We start from the raw sequence: 20,397 nt of genomic DNA, 5'->3' as shown, positions 1-20,397 counted from the left end.
GGGGGGGGGGGTGGGCGGGGGGGGTGTAGCTTGTGACAAGGCAGTTGCCAATTAGGGCTAGTTTTTATTTTTGTTATTTAATATTTATTTATTTTTTGTTTTTTGTTTATATAAAATAGGTCATTGTTATCTGTATTGTTATAATGTTGTGTAAAGGATGCACAATGTACTGTGTTGGTTGACCAAAAATTCTCAATAAAATATTTATTAAAAAAAAAAAAAATTTCACTTAAATAGATTTGTCATGTTTTGCTAATCAGTGGGCGATTTAAGCCAATCATATTTATTATACTCAAGGGGACTTTGGAGGAACAATATCACACAGATATGAATGAGAAGCAAGACTTTAGTCATGTTGCAAGATAACTTTATCAATCAAAAATGTATTCATTGTACCTTCCAAAATATGTTCATTTTTTAACCATGTATTTTGCTTTTGGCACTTGTCTATAATTGTTTTTTAATTAAGGGCCAATTTAGTGTGGCCAATCCACCTATCCTGCATATCTTTGGGTTGTGGGGTGAGACCCACGCTGACACGGGAAAGACGTACAAACACCACACAGACAGTGACCCAGGGCCGGGATTGAACCTGAGTTCTCGGTGCGTGAGGCAGTAGTGCTAACCACTGCGCCACCGTGCCGCAAACGCCCGGCACTAGTCTATACTATAGAGGTGAACAAAACGCTCACGACTGCATTTTTCTTTCAGAGTGGAGCTGATCCGAATGAAAGATCGTGGGTAGAATTATCAGCGGCAAAAAATAAAATGAAATCAGGGGCAAAATTCTTCCCCAACGGCACGATGTCCGCCGACTGGCGCCCAAATCGGCGCATCTTTGGGGGCCGAGCCCCAACATTGAGGGACTAGGCTGGCGCCGGAGGGATTTCCGCCCCGCCAGCTGGCGGAAATGGCGTTTGTTGCCCCGCCAGCTGGCACGGAAATGTGGCGCATGCGTGGGAGCGTCAGCGGCCGCCAACAGTTTCCTGCGCATGCGCAGTGGGGAGAGTCAGAAGGGAAAGAGTGCCCCCACGGCACAGGCCCGCCCGCGGAACGGTGGGCCCCGATCGCGGGCCAGGCCACCGTGGGGGCACCCCCCGGGGTCAGATCACCCCGTGCCCCCCCCAGGACCCCGGAGCCCGCCCACGCCGCTTGGTCCCGCCGGTAAATACCAGCTTTGATTTACGCCGGCGGGACAGGCAATTTCTGGGCGGGACTTCGGCCCATCTGGGCCGGAGAATTGAGCGGGGGGGTCCCGCCAACCGGCGCGGCCCGATTCCCGCCCCCGCCCAATCTCCGGTACCGGAGACTTCGGCGGGGGCGGGATTCACGGCGGCCAACGGCCATTCTCCGACCCGGCGGGGGTCGGAGAATGACGCCCCTTGTAACCAATCATGACAGATAAATAAAAAAGTAATAGTGGTATTTTAGATGGACTTAAGCGGCAACGACATTAAAGGCACGGAAAATAGAAGCTTTTTAAAAAATATAAATGGACTGATTGTCTGGATGTAGCATTCTTGTAATGCAGTGTAGGCCTGCTGAATTCACAGTGAGATTTCATTCTTATCTGAACTGTACAGGGCAGGTAGCAAATACAAGTGAAGAGCTTCATTGTGGGAGAAAGATTAAGTCAAACATCTTTGTTTTCATGGACTGCACATGCCATTGAGTGTAGTACTGGGAAAGAATGGAGAGCCGGTAGCAGTCATTCTATTGACCAAAGAAATGCCCTGGGGGGCATTGGTAAGGGAAGGTAAGGGAAGAGAAAAGAACAAATTAAGAATATTGGGAGGAATGTCGTCGGTAAGTAAACTATCTGATTGTTTTCATACCAGAGGATGACTGGCTTTTTTTCCTCTCTCAACCTCTGCTAATTTAGTTGGTCAGAGAAGTTCACTATCAGGTCACTAGAGGGCGCACAGTGTGACAGGGGATGTGATTTAACCACCGCATTGTGTCTGCTGCGGATCTGGATGCTCCGGTTAAATAGCGGGAAAGACCAAAATCAAGATTCACGCCAGCCGGAAAACAGTTTGCCATCTAACCCTCCCGATGGTGAGTTCCAGATCTCGCCCGAATATGGCAAAGATATCATGAACCCCAATTTGCATCGATTTCAATCTCATTGGCGAGATTGAAGTCGATTGTAATCGCCTCCTGGGAATTAAACGGCTTCCCAGCGAGAAATCGTGTGGGTGTCGTTTGGTATTCCTTTTTAAAAACATGAAGCTGGTGCAGTGGCTGCTCAGGGGAAGTGAGGAGGTGAGTAGCCATTTCCATTTTCGGACATGCAGCTCAAGGACACTGGAGCTGCTGAGCCAGTTCTCGGGGGATGGGGGTGGGGTGGAGGCTAGGTGGGGGTGGGGGGACATGGGGGGGGGGGGGGGGCGGTAGGGGTGTGGGGGGGGGTGAGGAATTGGGTGTGGTTGGGGGATTGAAGTGTTCCAGGTTGGGGGTCGTTCCTGTGGGAGAGGGTGAGGGGCTTTTCGTCTGTGGGACCTTCAACCCATCTTTAAATATTGTGGATTCCCCAAAACAGGGGCAACTACAGCTGCTTCATGTCTGTCCACCAAACACTTCCAGGGCAGCACCCAGTTCTTAGTGATATGCTGGCGGTCACTTTAACTCCCTCTGACTGTGAGCACCCTCTAGCTTCACAGCTAAAGGCTATTGCTAATAAAGAATTGGCTTGGTTAGTTGGGCGAGCACTTCACAGCTGGGGTGCTTTATAGACACTTTTGATCACATTTAGGTTTGGGTGCCTGGAACTCGCTGCCGGGGAAGGTAGTGGAAGTAGGTACGATAGTTACGTTTAAGGGGCGTCTTGACAAATACATGAATAGGATGGGGAAAAAGGATACGGACACTGGAAGTGTAGAAGGTTTTGGGTTGGACGGGCAGTATGGTTGGCGCAGGCTTGGAGGGCCGAAGGCCCTTGTACTATTGCCAGAATAAAAATGGAAACAATTCTTTCCCGGAGCAGATTCGACTCCATCAAAGTTTTCTGAGCATCAAGAATTCCAAAAGTTGCCAGGGCTGGTGGTTGCGCACCTTAATAATCTATGCCGTCGCACCTCTCTCACACTCCTCGACCACCTCGTCCGCCAGCTCTACAGCAGACGACGCAACCTGGAAACCAAGATAGAGGCCATATTCTCAACTTGCGCTCAGGATGCAGCAGACCAGCTGCGGAACACCGCCAAACAGATGAGACAACAATACTATGCCACCTATATGCATACCAAGAACAGAAAGCTTGAGAAACTTGGCATCACCACCGGCAGCAACCAAGCCACCCCCGGTGTCACAGTAGAAAACAATACAGGGAAATCTATTGTCAACTTGTCAGACTACACCCTTCAACCAGACGAAATCGAAGTCCTCAGCAGAGGGCTTACTTTCTGCACCACCACCAAAATGGACCCCACCAGTCTCGCGGCAGACACGGAGGAATTCATCAGGCGAATGAGGCTCCGGGAATTCTTCCACAGACCCCAAGAGGCCAACAGCGAACCCAAGCAGACTACCAATGAACCGGAACAGCAGACCGAGAGATCTGCGGTGCGGCAACCGAAGAGGAAAGAGTCGAATTGGACCCCTCCGGAAGGCCGCTGCCTTAGACTCGACATGTATGCTCAAGCCGTCAGGAGTCGTGTCAATGCCAGATTCATCAGTCGCATTCACAAGACAACCCCGAACGTCACCCAAGCACAACGCAATGCCATCCGCGCTCTCAAGACCAACCACAGCATCGTCATCAAACCAGCAGACAAAGGGGGGGCCACTGTCGTACTGAACAGAACGGATTACTGCAAAGAAGTATACCGACAACTGAACAACCAAGAACACTACAGACAGTTACCCGCAGATCCGACCAAGGAACACATCCGCCAACTTAACAGACTGATCAAGACCTTGGATCCAGATCTTCAGAGCACCCTACGTGCTCTCATCCCACGTACTCCCTGCATTGGAGATCTCTACTGTCTCCCAAAAATACATAAGGCCAACACACCAGGCCGCCCTATCGTTTCAGGCAATGGGACCCTGTGTGAGAACCTCTCTGTCTACATCGAGGGCATCTTGAAACCCATCGTACAAGGTACACCCAGCTTCTGTCGCGACACGACGGACTTCCTACAGAAACTCAGCACCCATGGACCAGTTGAACCAGGAACATTCCTCGTCACAATGGACGTCTCTGCACTCTACACCAGCATCCCCCATGACGACGGCATTGCTGCAACAGCCTCAGTACTCAACACCGACAACTGCCAATCTCCAGACGCAATTCTGCAACTCATCCGCTTCATTCTGGATCACAACGTCTTCACCTTCGACAACAAGTTCTTCATCCAGACGCACGGAACAGCCATGGGGACCAAATTCGCACCCCAATACGCCAACATCTTCATGCACAAGTTTGAACAGGACCTACTCACCGCACAGGACCTTCAACCGATGTTATACACCAGATACATCGATGACATTTTTTTCCTTTGGACCCACGGCGACGAATCACTGAAACGACTACACGATGACATTAATAAGTTCCATCCAACCATCAGACTCACCATGGACTACTCTCCAAAATCAGTTGCATTCTTGGACACACTCGTCTCCATCAAGGACGGTCACCTCAGCACTTCGCTTTACCGCAAACCCACGGATAACCTCATGATGCTCCACTTCTCCAGCTTCCACCCTAAACACATTAAAGAAGCCATCCCCTATGGACAAGCGCTCCGTATACACAGGATCTGCTCAGACGAGGAGGAGCGTAACAGACATCTACAGACGTTGAAAGATGCCCTCGTACGAACGGGATATGGCACTCGACTCATCGATCGACAGTTCCAACGCGCCACAGCGAAAAACCGGACCGACCTCCTCAGAAGACAAACATGGGACACAACCGACAGAATACCCTTCGTCGTCCAGTACTTCCCCGGAGCGGAGAAACTACGTCATCTTCTTCACAGCCTTCAACACGTCATTGATGATGATGAACATTGCCAAGGTCATCCCCACACCCCCACTACTTGCCTTCAAACAACCGCACAACCTCAAACGAACCATTGTGTGCAGCAAACTACCCAGTCTTCAGAACAGTGACCACGACACCACACAACCCTGTCATGGCAATCTCTGCAAGACGTGCCAGATCATCGACATGGATACCACTATTACACGTGAGAACACCACCCACCAGGTACACGGTACATACTCGTGCGACTCGGCCAACGTTGTCTACCTCATACGCTGCAGAAAAGGATGTCCCGAAGCGTGGTACATTGGCGAGACCATGCAGACGCTGCGACAATGAATGAACGGACATCGCGCAACAATCACCAGGCAGGAATGTTCCCTTCCAGTCGGGGAACACTTCAGCAGTCAAGGGCATTCAGCCTCTGATCTCCGGGTAAGCGTTCTCCAAGGCGGCCTTCAGGACCCGCGACAACGCAGAATCGCCGAGCAGAAACTTATAGCCAAGTTCCGCACACATGAGTGCGGCCTCAACCGGGACCTGGGATTCATGTCACATTACATTCATCCCCCACCATCTGGCCTGCGAAATCCTACCAACTGTCCTGGCTTGAGACAATTCACACCTCTTTAACCTGGGGTTACCCCATCTCTGGATCTGTAAAGATTTAATCACCTGCTAATGCTCGCATTCCTAGCATTGTTTGGCATCTTTGAATTTGTCTATATATGTGTTTCCTGAACAGACCTCTTCATTCACCTGAGGAAGGAGCAGCGCTCCGAAAGCTAGTGACATCGAAACAAACCTGTTGGACTTTAACCTGGTGTTGTAAGACTTCGTACTGTGCTCACCCCAGTCCAACGCCGGCATCTCCACATCATTAATAATCTATTTAAGTGAGGCCACCATTGCTCCAACGATTCTGTGCAAAGCTACAATCATGAGAAAGATTGCAGATGGGTTGCATCTTGTTTTTCTGGCTGTCAGTCGATTTTCAGTCACGGAGATGCAGGTTTGTTATTTGCAAACCTCACTTTGTCCGGATCATTCTAGCAAGAAGCTGGGAAGGATTTCAGACTGGTCCAATCCGATTGAAAACCGACTCATTTGCAGCTACTGAAACAATAAGCACCGCTTGAACTCAATTGCAATTATTTGTGCGTCATGCTGTCAACAGTTCTGACACATTTCTATCAGATTTTGTGCTTTGCATTTGATATATTAAATATGATTTAACAGAAATCCCTGAGCAGATTGAGAGGCCTGTGAAAATCCTGGTGCAACCCACAGCATCAGTAAGAAGGCTGCTCCTAGTGAATATGCTTTGGTTGATCTGACATCCAAGTTGTTTTTCAGTGTTGTGTCTCTGCATGGAGATGCGCCATCCGAGTGAAGCTTGCATTTGAGGATTATATTGTTGGCACTGGGTGTGCACCTGAGATGCTATTATCCTATCTTGTGAACAAAACTAACATGTTTGTTAGATTGCTCTACAGCCCTTTGGTGTGCTCACCTGTGAGCGCCAGAATTCATTCCAGTTTCTAAAATACCAGCCACAACATAAATTTGGTGGTGTTTGTGAACTAGATAGAACAGCAGCAAGGGGCAAGTTAGGTGCATGACACAATTCAGTGCAAAATTCCTCATTTTATAAATGTTGCACTAGCTGGGTTAAACAGGGAGGTTCAGTCCCAATTCTAATCCTAATGCAATATATATATTTTGATATGTGGAACGAGAAATACTTTACATTTTGGCTTGAGCAGCTCAAACTACACACAAGCTGCTGAAGATCATAGTCTTCGTATTCACTTGAGCAAACAGCCCATTCTTCCCAACAAGAGACCTTGCTTTCTATCAAGAAATGTTTTTTGGGGATATACAGGCTGGAAACCCTTAATCAATTTATTTTAAAGAAGAACTAAAGTCGCATTCCAGTGACTGGGGATCAGTCACAGATGGCTGCACATTTACATCACTGTACCTTCTGCATTCCATGCTGATTGAAATGGAGATAGCCTGTCTGCAAAGGTGCTTGGAACAGTTGCTTTGAAAGAGATGAATAGGAGCCAACTCTTACCCCATCAGTAAAGCATGCAGACAACTACCTGGGTCCTCTCAGCATTTACCCTGTCAATTGCCTGAAGAATCCTATGTTTTAATCAGATCATTCCTCATCCTTCTAAATTCCAATGAGTAGAGTCCCAACATGTTTAATCTTTGCTCATGTGTTACTACACCCTGCGCTACTGCGCAGTCAATTCCAGCCCCACAGACCCCGAGTCCCAACACAATGAATTAACTGATAATCTGTATAAAATTCCCGAAATTCCCCAAATCTTTGGCCCTTGGCTGCCCAACAATGTCCAGTCACCAGGTTTGTTTTATGAAACACTAATTGTTTATTTGTAACAGAAATCATGTTGGAAAATGTAGTATTTACAATGGAATAATGGCCAGCTAACCTACTACCCCCCTTTTGGCAATCCATCCTCTACCCACACACACACAAGACAGACAGACATAGAGGATTGGGAAGGAATGGAAATAATTGGGAATAAGGTAAAAAAAAGATAAGGGTCCTTGCTTTCGATGTTGAATACTTTGTAGTAGGCTGTCACAAGTAATCAAAGCTATTGGTGTACTGCCAGTGATGGTTTTCTTTTACGAACATTCATTCAATATTCCCAGGCAGTAGGATTTCCTCTGGAGAGTCACTTTAACATTTATTAAACTGGGCCTTCACTCAAAGGATCAGCTTCAGGCCTGTTCCTTTCTTAAGATTCTTTGTCTCACCTCAAACCAGTCTCCAACCTGAGTTTTGACCTTAATTGTTTTCATTTTCACCAAAATGACCTCAAGCCTTACTGAGAAAAGAACAGAGTCCCCACACGGGATTCTCAGAGAGAGAAAATCAGAGAAGCAGCTCCTAGCCCTGAACTCAAAGCGAAACTGAAAGAAGAAACCAGCCTTCCTTTTCTGGAGAAATCAGAACCAATCAGCACAGGCTATTAGATAAGCCCAGCAATTTGAGCCAATCCATTGGTCGCCAGCCAAGTCCATCAAGATGAGTCAGCACTGGTGCCAGTCAAATCGTTCTGGAATCTGCCAGATTGAAAAGCAGACGGCTTCATGGAGACTGCTTTGCCATGAGATCACAGGTCAATCTTCAGTTTACCCAACCTAACCCAGGCTTGTGCTCGAATTGAAGGTAAACCAATTTGCTTAAAGTCATTAATCATCCATGGACAAAAATTGTAGTAGCATAAATGTCAGAAATTAAAAGAAGAAAACAGGGTTTAAACAGGAGGATCCTTACACATAAGACAATTACTTCTTGCCAGGGATCATCCTAGTGAAACTTCTCTGAACCGCATCCAATGAAATAATATCTTTCCTGAAATAAAGGGACCAAAACTGCTCACATTGCTCCAGATGTGTTCTCACCAGTACTTTGTACAGTTTCAGCAAGACTTCCTAAATGTTATACTCCAACCCCCTTGAAATAAGAACCAACATTCCATTAGCCTTCCTTTTTTTTCTAGAAAATATTTTATTGAGGCATTTATAACTTTGACAATTTTAAACATCAAATTTCAACAAAAACAAAAACACAACAATAATTGTCACAAGTAGGCTTCAATGACGTTACTGTGAACAGGCCCTAGTCGCTACATTCCGGCACCTGTTCGGGGAGGCTGGTACAGGAATTGAACCTGCGCTGCTGTCATTGTTCTGCTGAACAAGCCAGCTATTTAGCCCAGTGTGCTAAACCAGCCCCTATGATTGTGGTTAGCACAATTGCTTCACAGCTCCAGGATCCCAGGTTCGATTCCGGCTTGGGTCACTGTCTGCCCGGAGTCTGCACATCCTCCCCGTGTGTGTGTGGGTTTCCTCCGGGTGCATCTGGTTTCCTCCCACAGTCCAAAGATGTGCAGGTTAGGTGGATTGACCATGCTAAATTGCCCTTAGTGTCCAAAATTGCCCTTAGTGTTGGGTGGGGTTACTGGGTTATGGGGATAGGGTGGAGGTGCGGGCTTGGGTAGGGTCAAGAGCCGGTGCAGACTCGATGGACCGAATGGCCTCCTTCTGCACTGTAAATTCTATGATAATCTATGATAACTAACAAACCCCAGCCAATATGGCTTGCAAAAACAATGCCACCTTCCCCAACCATGGAAGGTTCTCCTATCCTTTTTTAAAAAAGTATATTTATTTCTCCTCCTTTTTCACATTTTCATCCAAATTTAAACAAACAATCAACAATAACAAATACAATGAGAAACCCCTGGTCAACAATCCCCTCCTCCCACCAACCCACAAACAGCCTCCTACATTTTAAATACAAAGATCAAAGAAGAGGAATCAGGAATCCACCATCCACCCATACATAGTCATCAACAACATACACAGTCGCCTTTGTCAGGTGTGCCCTATACACCACCCTCAGCCTTATCAGCTCCAACCTCACACACGAAGTTGAGGCATTCACCCTCTGGAGCACCTCACACCACAACCCCTCCTCCATGCCCTCTCCCAACTCCTCCTCCCACCTTGTCTTTATCCCCTCCAGCGGAGCCTTCTCTTCCAGAATCATCCCATAAATCGCTGACACCACCCCCGTCTCCCCTCCCTCTGTTGTCAGAACCTCCTCCAACAGTGTGGAGGCCGGCGCCACTGGAAAGCTCTGTATCTCCTTCTTAGCAAAATCTTGGACCTGCATTACGGGAGGGTTTAAACTAGTATGGCAGGGGGGTGGGCACGGGAGCAATAGGTCAGAAGGTGAGAGCATTGAGGGAGAACTAGGGAATAGGGACAGTGGGGCTCTGAGGCAGAGCAGACAGGGAGAAGTTGCTGAACACAGCGGGTCTGGTGGCCTGAAGTGCATATGTTTTAATGCAAGGAGCATTACGGGTAAGGCAGATGAACTTAGAGCTTGGATTAGTACTTGGAACTATGTTGTTGTTGCCATTACAGAGACCTGGTTGAGGGAAGGGCAGGATTGGCAGCTAAACGTTCCAGGATTTAGATGTTTCAGGCGGGATAGAGGGGGATGTAAAAGGGGAGGCGGAGTTGCGCTACTTGTTCGGGAGAATATCACAGCTGTACTGCTAGAGGACACCTCAGAGGGCAATGAGGCTATATGGGTAGAGATCAGGAATAAGAAGGGTGCAGTCACAATGTTGGGGGTATACTACAGGCCTCCCAACAGCCAGCGGGAGATAGAGGAGCAGATAGGTAGACAGATTTTGGAAAAGAGTAAAAACAACAGGGTTGTGGTGATGGGAGACTTCAACTTCCCCAATATTGACTGGGACTCACTTAGTGCCAGGGGCTTAGACGGGGCGGAGTTTGTAAGGAGCATCCAGGAGGGCTTCTTAAAACAATATGTAGACAGTCCAACTAGGGAAGGGACGGTACTGGACCTGGTATTGGGGAATGAGCCCGGCCAGGTGGTAGATGTTTCAGTAGGGGAGCATTTCGGCAACAGTGACCACAATTCAGTAAGTTTTAAAGTACTGGTGGACAAGGATAAGAGTGGTCCGAGGGTGAATGTGCTAAATTGGGGGAAGGCTAATCATAACAATATTAGGCGGGAACTGAAGAACATAGATTGGGGGCGGATGTTTGAGGGCAAATCAACATCTGACATGTGGGAGGCTTTCAAGTGGCAGTTGAAAGGAATACAGGACCGGCATGTTCCTGTGAGGAAGAAAGATAAATACGGCAATTTTCGGGAACCTTGGATGACGAGTGATATTGTAGGCCTCGTCAAAAAGAAAAAGGAGGCATTTGTCAGGGCTAAAAGGCTGGGAACAGACGAAGCCTGCGTGGAATATAAGGAAAGTAGGAAAGAACTTAAGCAAGGAGTCAGGAGGGCGAGAAGGGGTCACGAAAAGTCATTGGCAAATAGGGTTAAGGAAAATCCCAAGGCTTTTTACACGTACATAAAAAGCAAGAGGGTAGCCAGGGAAAGGGTTGGCCCACTGAAGGATAGGCAAGGGAATCTATGTGTGGAGCCAGAGGAAATGGGCGAGGTACTAAATGAATACTTTGCATCAGTATTCACCAAAGAGAAGGAATTGGTAGATATTGAGTCTGGAGAAGGGGGTGTAGATAGCCTGGGTCACATTGTGATCCAAAAAGACGAGGTGTTGGGTGTCTTAAAAAATATTAAGGTAGATAAGTCCCCAGGGCCTGATGGGATCTACCCCAGAATACTGAAGGAGGCTGGAGAGGAAATTGCTGAGGCCTTGACAGAAATCTTTGGATCCTCGCTGTCTTCAGGGGATGTCCCAGAGGACTGGAGAATAGCCAATGTTGTTCCTCTGTTTAAGAAGGGTAGCAAGGATAATCCCGGGAACTACAGGCCGGTGAGCCTTACTTCAGTGGTAGGGAAATTACTGGAGAGAATTCTTCGAGACAGGATCTACTCCCATTTGGAAGTAAATGGACGTATTAGTGAGAGGCAGCACGGTTTTGTGAAGGGAAGGTCGTGTCTCACTAACTTGATAGAGTTTTTCGAGGAGGTCACTAAGATGATTGATGCAGGTAGGGCAGTAGATGTGGTCTATATGGACTTCAGTCAGGCCTTTGACAAGGTCCCTCATGGTAGACTAGTACAAAAGGTGAAGTCACATGGGATCAGGGGTGAGCTGGCAAGGTGGATACAGAACTGGCTAGGCCATAGAAGGCAGAGAGTAGCAATGGAGGGATGCTTTTCTAATTGGAGGGCTGTGACCAGTGGTGTTCCACAGGGATCAGTGCTGGGACCTTTGCTCTTTGTAGTATATATAAATGATTTGGAGGAAAATGTAACTGGTCTGATTAGTAAGTTTGCAGACGACACAAAGGTTGGTGGAATTGCGGATAGCGATGAGGACTGTCGGAGGATACAGCAGGATTTAGATTGTCTGGAGACTTGGGCGGAGAGATGGCAGATGGAGTTTAATCCGGACAAATGTGAGGTAATGCATTTTGGAAGGTCTAATGCAGGTAGGGAATATACAGTGAATGGTAGAACCCTCAAGAGTATTGAAAGTCAAAGAGATCTAGGAGTACAGGTCCACAGGTCATTGAAAGGGGCAACACAGGTGGAGAAGGTAGTCAAGAAGGCATACGGCATGCTTGCCTTCATTGGCCGGGGCATTGAGTATAAGAATTGGCAAGTCATGTTGCAGCTGTATAGAACCTTAGTTAGGCCACACTTGGAGTATAGTGTTCAATTCTGGTCGCCACACTACCAGAAGGATGTGGAGGCTTTAGAGAGGGTGCAGAAGAGATTTACCAGAATGTTGCCTGGTATGGAGGGCATTAGCTATGAGGAGCGGTTGAATAAACTCGGTTTGTTCTCACTGGAACGAAGGAGGTTGAGGGGAGACCTGATAGAGGTATACAAAATTATGAGGGGCATAGACAGAGTGTATAGTCAGAGGCTTTTCCCCAGGGTAGAGGGGTCAATTACTAGGGGGCATAGGTTTAAGGTGAGAGGGGCAAGGTTTAGAGTAGATGTACGAGGCAAGTTTTTTACGCAGAGGGTAGTGGGTGCCTGGAACTCGCTACCGGAGGAGGTGGTGGAAGCAGGGACGATAGTGACATTTAAGGGGCATCTTGACAAATATATGAACAGGATGGGAATAGAAGGATACGGACCCAGGAAGTGTAGAAGATTGTAGTTTAGTCGGGCAGCATGGTCGGGACGGGCTTGGAGGGCCGAAGGGCCTGTTCCTGTGCTGTACATTTCTTTGTTCTTTGTTCTTTGTTTGCATATACCTAAACATTTCCCCTGCCCCCACACATATTTCGCCTCCAGCTCTTTTATTCCCGCAAACCGGCCATCCAGAAACAAATTATTTTGTGCCCTAATTCCCTTCACCTCCCATCTCCGAAAACTCCATCCCACTTCCCTGGCTCAAATTTGTGATTCCCCCGAATCGGCATTTCTCTTGACCCTGCCCCCCAGTCGAATGTGCTGGCGCAACTGCCTCCAGATTTTCAACGTCGCCACTACTACCGGACTCCCTGAGTATTTCCCTGGGCCCATCGGGAGAGGCCAACGCCCTCAGCCCCAACCCCCCTGCACAGACTCCCCTTCATTCTAACCCCCCTCTAACACAGCTCCTCACCTTCTCTGCGTTCGCTGCCCAGTAATAATACAGTAAATTCGGAAGACCCAACCCCCCTGACTGTTGTCCTCTCTGCAACAGCACCTTCCTAATCCTAGCCACCTTCCTTCCATATAATGAGGTAATCATCTTTTCAACCTCTCTCAAAAATGCCGTTGGCAGGAAGATCGGCAGGCACTGAAAAATAAACAAATATCGCGGCAACACGATTTTAATTGCCTGTACCTGACCTGCCAGTGACAGACGGAGACCATCCCACCATATCAGATCTGCTTTCACTCTCCCCACCAAACTAGTAATGTTATACCTATGGAGCCCCCTCCCACAATCCCGTGCCACCTGCACCTCAAGATATCTGAAGTGAGTCTCCGCCCTACGGAATGGTAGCCCCCCCCCCCCGACCCATGCCCCCACCCTTGGCCAAGACACCACTAAGTATTCACTTTTCTCTAAATTAAGTTTATATCCTGAAAAAGACCCAAATACTCGAAGCAGCTCCAATATGCTCCCCATCGACCCACTCGTTTCCGATGCATACAACAGCAAGTCATCCGCTTACAAAGATACCCTATGCTCTACACCCCCGTCCCCCCATGTACAATCCCTTTCCACACCTCCAAATGCCTCAATGCGATAGGGAAATATTGGATGTGCCGATAGCGGAGCAGGAGATAAAAGATGTGATGGCCAACTGCTCAATCGCAAGCACGAACAACAGGGAGGATTATTACATCCAACGTCCCTGCCTTGACCCATGGTTCAGAGCAAAATATCCTGAATTCATGTTATTCGTGCGGACACCCGCCCTTGGCTCCCTGTACAGCAGCCTTACCCAATCTACAAATCGTGGCCCAATCACAAACCGCCCCAGAACTGCGATCAAATACCGCCACTCTACTCGGTCAAATGCCTTCTCGGCATCCAATGCCACAACCACCTGTCTCCCTCCCCTCCCCGGCATCATAACCACGTTCAATACCCTCCTAATGTTCGAAAAAAGCTGTCTCCCCTTCACAAATCCTGTCCGATCTTCCCCTATCACCTTCGGGAGGCACTCCTCCAATCTACCCGCCAATACCTTTGGCAACACCTTTGCGTCCACATTCAAAAGTAATATGGGCCTTTATGACCCACATTCTGTCGGACCCTTATCCTTCTTGTGCAACAGGGAGATCGACGCCTGCCCCAAAGTCTGTGGCTACACCCCCTTCCTTATCACCTTCTCAAACATCCCCACCATCAGCGGCGCCAACTTATCTTTAAATTTCCCATATCCGCCATCAGTCCAGCCAATGCCTTCACCCCCCTGAAGGGACAAGTGAGCGCGGCCATGACCTGTCCAATCTCGGCTCCTGCAACAGGTTCCAGTCTCCACCCACTATCAATTTGCGTGAATCCAAGTCGGGGATGGCCCCACACACCTTCACAAATCCTACATCATTCCAGTTGGGACCATACACGCTTACCAGCGCCACCAGCCTCCCCTCCAATGCCCCTGTCACTGTAACATACCTGCCTCCCTGGTCTGCAACCACTTTCTCCATCTGGAACCGTACTCTTTTGCTAACCAGGATCACTACCCCTCGAGCCCTGCCGGGGTGGAGATTAGATCTGGGGCTGTTGGGAGCCCGAGAATTCTGTGATAATCAAATCAAATCCTGAATGAAATACCTGGCTGACCCAACCCTTCCTAAGCGTCACCCGGTCCTTCACCCTCAAGTGAGTCCCCTGCAGCATCGCCACATCGGCCTTCAAACCTTTCAGATGCACCAGCACTCTTGATCTCTTGATTGGGCCACCCAATCCCCTCGCGTTCCACGTAACTATCCTAACCAGCGGTCTCTCGTCCCCCCCCTCCCTTCTTATCCACCATCATCGTAACACCAGGCCCTGCCCCATGAGCCTGACCCGCTCCTTTGATACCTCCCTGCAGGTTCTCAGCCAGGCTCTCTGGGAATGGCAGGGTTTGCTGGGTCCCACCAATGAGAACAGGAGACTGTCCTGCCTGACCAAGGAAGCCTGAACAGAGATTGCAACTGAAGTTAGGAGTCATGAGGTCCAGTACAGGCAGGTTGAGGACCGTGTGCACGTGGGACAGGGAAAAAGATGAAAATCTGAAGGCTGAATTTAGCAGCAGGGAAGTGAAACCAAGTGACCACCATTCCTTCAGTTGTTTTACCAGAACTGGCCATATAGTGCGCCAGGGTGTGACTGAGTAATCAGATGAAGGTCCCTCTGGGAAATCCCTGCCATCAATGTTGTCATGAGCCGAGCAAAAGAGGTTCTGCAGAAATGTCTCTTTTTGATGATGACTGTCTCCATGCAACTTGGATGTGTGAAAGCTGCTGTCGGAGGTGACTGGATAACCGAACCCTGCGTGAAGAAAAGGTGTGGAACTCCTCCTGTGGAGGAAAGAATTATGAATGACTTTCTCACTGAGTGTGGTGACATTTGTATTAAGAGAACTGCCAGCAAATATCTGAGACCCATCGATGTTGCCATGGCTACTTATGGTTTGATTTATAGCTCCATTGAACACAATTTGCCTGGTAATTTATGTTTACGTTTTGTTGATTTTGGCCTGATTATTAAAGTATAAAAGGTGACATCTTGTTCCTCTGTGTCTTCCATTGGGGACATTTGGTAATTTCAGTTCTTTCAGGTTATTAATGTCGATGAGGATCATAACAATGGGAAGTGATATTGTTAATAACAAGGGCGGGATTCTCCATTCCAGAGACTAATCGGGTGTCTCGCTGGTGCTAGGAGCACCGCTGAGGTGGAAATTTCAGATATTTGCGGTGCAAAATAATACATTGTGGCAAACATTACATTTCCCAGCATTTACTGGTGTCCAGCCGCCATTGTGAACGGGCGCCCCAATCCCAGCATCCAGAAACATGCCTCCCCCTCCCCCCACTCACAAAGCTGGCATGGGGAGCACCCCCAACCCTTATCATGGAGGGGCATCCTCCCCCCTACCACAGGAATAACAGGGTCACCCCACCCCATCATGTACACAGGAGGGTGACCTCAATCCCCTTTCAACCAACCTCCTCCTTCAGCCATCCAAACCCTGCTTCAGCCACTCTCCCACCTCCCCCCAGGCCCTTCCTTCCGCCCCCCCCACTTCAGTCACCCACTTCAGTCCCTGCCCCTGGCATGTCCAGTGGTGCACAATTCCATCCAACCATGGCACTGACACCCTGGCCTGACCAGCTGGACTCTGAGGTGGACCAAGAGGATTAGCCCATTGGTCATCTGCCCCTCTGCCGCTGCCAAACTCAGAGGGAGGGTTCCTCAAGGGCCCTGGGGGTTGGATGGGCTCAGGTTGTGGGTAAGAGATTAACCCCGTGACTCTCCCCCGGAATGGGGGTCCCGCGTCTGGACTGTCCCTCCCAGCCCTGGCACCTGAAGATCACTCTTGGCACGGTGATCTCAGGCAACATCATCGTCCTGGTCTGACCTGTTAAAACTCTGAAATGGCCTTTTCACTTTGAAATGCTCTGCCTGACAACTGATGAGCAGATCAGACAGATCATTGAAGATTCAAGTCAAGAAGACTTTCCCTTTCCTCACATCTACTCCCTCAGCCCAATGTTTTAAAACTGCTGCTTTTGAAGTGTCAGAGCCTTCCTAGGAAGCCAACAACACTTGAAAAGCCTTGAAATCCCCAGAGATCCTTTGAAATGCTAAACGTTCATTCAATTCCACAGTGCAGTACCTTTAAAAATCATTTGATTGGCAGCTGAAAGGTTTAAACAAAGCTGCCAGGAGGTTTGTTTAGTTATCCATAGAACCCCTGAAGTGCAGAAGGAAGCTATTTGGCCCATTGAGTCTGCACCGACCATCTGACAGAACCCTACCTAGGCCCATTGCCCCTGCCCTATCCCTGTAATCCCACTAACCTGCAACCCCTTCTCCACTAAGGGGCAATTTAGCATGGCCAATCCACCTTACCTGCAAATCCTTTGGGCTGCGGGAGGAAACTGGTGCACCCGGAGGAAGCCCACGCAGACATGGGAAGAATGTGCAAACTCCACACAGTCAATCAAGGTCAGAATCAAACCCGGTCCCTGGTGCTGTGAGGCAGCAGTGCTAACCACTGTGTTACCGTGCCACCCACAGATTGACAGATGCTGGCCACTTCAAAGCAGCTCAGTGATTTTGCTTCCTCTTTTCTAACCGCAGAAAGTACTTACCATAGTTGAAATGGCCAGCAGCTGTCAATCAGAACAAGAATGATTATAATCATTGCTATTAGGAAATGATGGAGGGGACATCAGATGAGATCACCACGCCAAAAGTGATCTTCAGGTTTCCAGGACTGGAAGGGGGGGACCCCCATCCAGGGGGAGAGTCCTGGAGTAAACTCCTTGCTCACAGCCGAGCCTACTCAACACCGAGGACCCTTGGGGGACCCTCCCTCTGCAGCATGGCAGCGGCAAAGGGGCAGATGAGTAACGGCTAACCCCCTTGACCCCCCCCTTGGGGTCCATTGCGCCAGGACAGCATTTGTCTATACCTGCACTAAACCCCTTCCATGGAGTCCCTGTACTGGGTGTCAGAACATAACGGGGCATGTAGATTCGGGCTTCCAGCCCAATAATTGCATTCAAACAAATGCATATCAGCTGTTTGCATGTTCTGCCAGTCAGGGCGGGTAGTCTGCTCTGGCCGGTGGAGCAGGGCCGGAGATTGGGGATGGGTCTGCTGCTCAGCACCGATCAAGGGCGGGATTCTCCGAGTCTCCATGCCAAAATCACGATCGGCATGGGGCGGAGAATGGGCATTGACGCCGCAAACTGGCGTGATGCCGCTCACGCGATTGTCCGGTCCCCCCCGCCCCCTGCGATTCACTGGCGAAAACTGGGCGAGTTCCTGAAGGCGTGGTTCTAACCAAGTTTTGTCTGTCGGGAACGGCCAGTGGCGACTGCGGAGTCAATCCGCGGCCACCCTGGTGGGGGATCCTTCACGGCCTCACGGACGGCCAGGCTAGCAATTGGGGGCCACCGTTCCGCGGACGCGCGATCTTGGGGGGGGCCTATATTTTTGGGGCCGGTCCACAGTCTGAGTCGCACGTGGCGGCCACCAAAGGCCACCGCCATGCACATGCACGGACTCCCGACCGGAAGTGCAGGGCCCCGTATCGGCAGCCAGAGTTGCCAGGAGTACTCCGGGGTCCTGCTAGCCCCCTTCAGACAGGAGAATCACTCTGGATTTGTTTGACGCTGGAGTGGGGACATAGACCCATTATTGGAGAATCCTGCCCCCTGTTTTTGGGTCAATACGGGATTCTACAGCCGATCGGGATTCCCGATTTTACCAACAGGGAACGGAGAATACCGTCTGTGCAGTTAACTCTTTGGGCGAAATTCTCCCGAAACGGCGCAATGTCCGCCGACTGGCACCCAAAACGGCGCTAATCAGACGGGCATCGCGCCGCCCCAAAGGTGCGGAATGCTCCGCATCTTTGGGGGCCGAGCCCCAACATTGAGGGGCTAGGCCGGCGCCGGAGGAATTTCCGCCCCGCCAGCTGGCGGAAACGGCCTTTGTTGCCCCGCCAGCTGGCACGGAAATGACATCTCGGGGCGGCGCATGCGCGGGAGTGTCAGCGGCCGCTGACAGTTTCCCACGCATGCGCAGTGGAGGGAGTCTCTTCCACCTCTGCCATGGTGGAGACCGTGGCGGAGGCGGAACGGAAAGAGTGCCCCCACGGCACAGGCCCGCCCGCGGATCGGTGGGCCCCGATCGTGGGCCAGGTCACCGTGGGGGCACCCCCCGGGGTCAGATCACCCCGCATACTCACACCGCCTGATCCCGCCGTTCAAAAGGTGGTTTAATCCACGCCGGCGGAACAGGCAATTTATCGGCGGGACTTCGGCCCATCCGGGCCGGAGAATCCAGCGGGGGGGGGCCCGCCAACCGGCGCAGCCCGATTCCCGCCCCCGCCGAATATCCGGTGCCGGAGACTTCGGCAACTGGCGGGGGCGGGATTCACGCCAGCCCCCGGCGATTCTCCGACCCGGCGGGGGGTCGGAGAATGACGCCCTTTGTGTTCTCCGATGCAGGTTCTCACATTTCAGAGGAATGTCCTGCTCCGTCATCCATTTCTCTGCAGTCCACTTCTGAGAATGAGGTCCTGGAAGACATAGAGGATACACTGTCACATCATGTTGCCCTTATGCCCTCCACTTGTGCAAGCATGTTCACCTTGGCGTGTGCTCACGTTGAGAATCGTTGTCATATTCTGGTGAGACGTCACAGAAATGTTGGGACAGCTGATGGAAGCCGTGGCAACTGAAGTTTATGTTTAAAAGTGTTTTTTTGTTGAGGCCTAGTTAGGTAATTTTCATCGAAAGGTGGGGTAGTTTTTGCTTTGAGGAAGTTTAAACAGCTGCATCGGAATGATCGCATTCACTGAGCTGTAATTAATTCAACAATAGAAACACAGATGTTTCTGAAATGTGACTGTTTGGTGATGTAGAGCTACGAGAGAAACACAAAATGAATAATTGGCCAAGTTTCTCTTTCTAACACATTTTTTTGAACAAACCCATCCATTGGAAAACTGAAAGAATAATGATCGCCATGGTCGATAATAATAAAACGAGTAATAATAACAACAGAAAACAACCCAATATATAAATAATATATAATAAAGCATTTTATATCAGTTATACGCCGCCAATCTGGGCCGGAATTCTCCGGCCGTTTGCTGGTGGCGGGATTCTCTGGTTCCGCTGGCAGCGCACCCCGCCTGCGGGTATCAAGGCAGTGTGGGTGGCTTCAATGGGAATTGCAATTGGCAGCGGCGCGAATCCGGCGACGAATTGGTTCTGATGCCAAAATGGTGGCGGGCGTCAATTTCACGCCAAATCGCAATTCTCCGTCGCCTCGACAGCGACGCCAATGCGTTCCAGAACGCATGTACAGTAAACGCCATTGGCATATCATTAGCGGGTCTGACCTGGTATTCTCCAGGGCCTCTGTGATTCTCCACCTCCGATGAACCGAATTCCTTTTTAAAAAAGAATATATTTATTAAAGTTTTTTAACACAATTTTTCTCCCTTACAAACAATAACCACCCCCCCCCATAACAAAAAAAAACGAGAAATCGCGCAGAGCAAGATATAAACATGGCAAAATGATATATTTACACAGCTTTGTACACTGGCCCTCACCCGTACGTGCCAGTTTCCCCAACCCTTCATGTTATCTCTTGCTCATCCACACCCCCAGGCAGTCCCCCCTTTCCCCCCCCCCTCCCCCCCCTCCC

At 49.6% G+C, this 20,397-nt stretch overlaps 1 long non-coding RNA gene across 1 annotated transcript; it reads right to left on the bottom strand.

Annotated features, from left to right (window-relative positions):
• Positions 1-13,579: 13,579 nt before the first annotated feature.
• LOC140391387 (uncharacterized) lies at positions 13,580-20,147 on the bottom strand. Its single transcript, XR_011935036.1, has 3 exons — positions 20,087-20,147; positions 19,196-19,258; positions 13,580-15,518 (listed from the first exon to the last, which is right to left on the bottom strand). It is a non-coding gene; the product is annotated as an uncharacterized lncRNA (long non-coding RNA).
• Between the last annotated feature and the right edge of the window lie 250 nt (positions 20,148-20,397).

The sequence above is a fragment of the Scyliorhinus torazame genome, chromosome 15 (genome assembly GCF_047496885.1).
Source record: "Scyliorhinus torazame isolate Kashiwa2021f chromosome 15, sScyTor2.1, whole genome shotgun sequence".
Taxonomy (NCBI): Eukaryota; Metazoa; Chordata; class Chondrichthyes; order Carcharhiniformes; family Scyliorhinidae; genus Scyliorhinus; species Scyliorhinus torazame.
The sequence above is the reverse complement of the archived record's forward strand: the minus strand, read 5'-3'. Positions and strand labels throughout refer to the sequence as shown.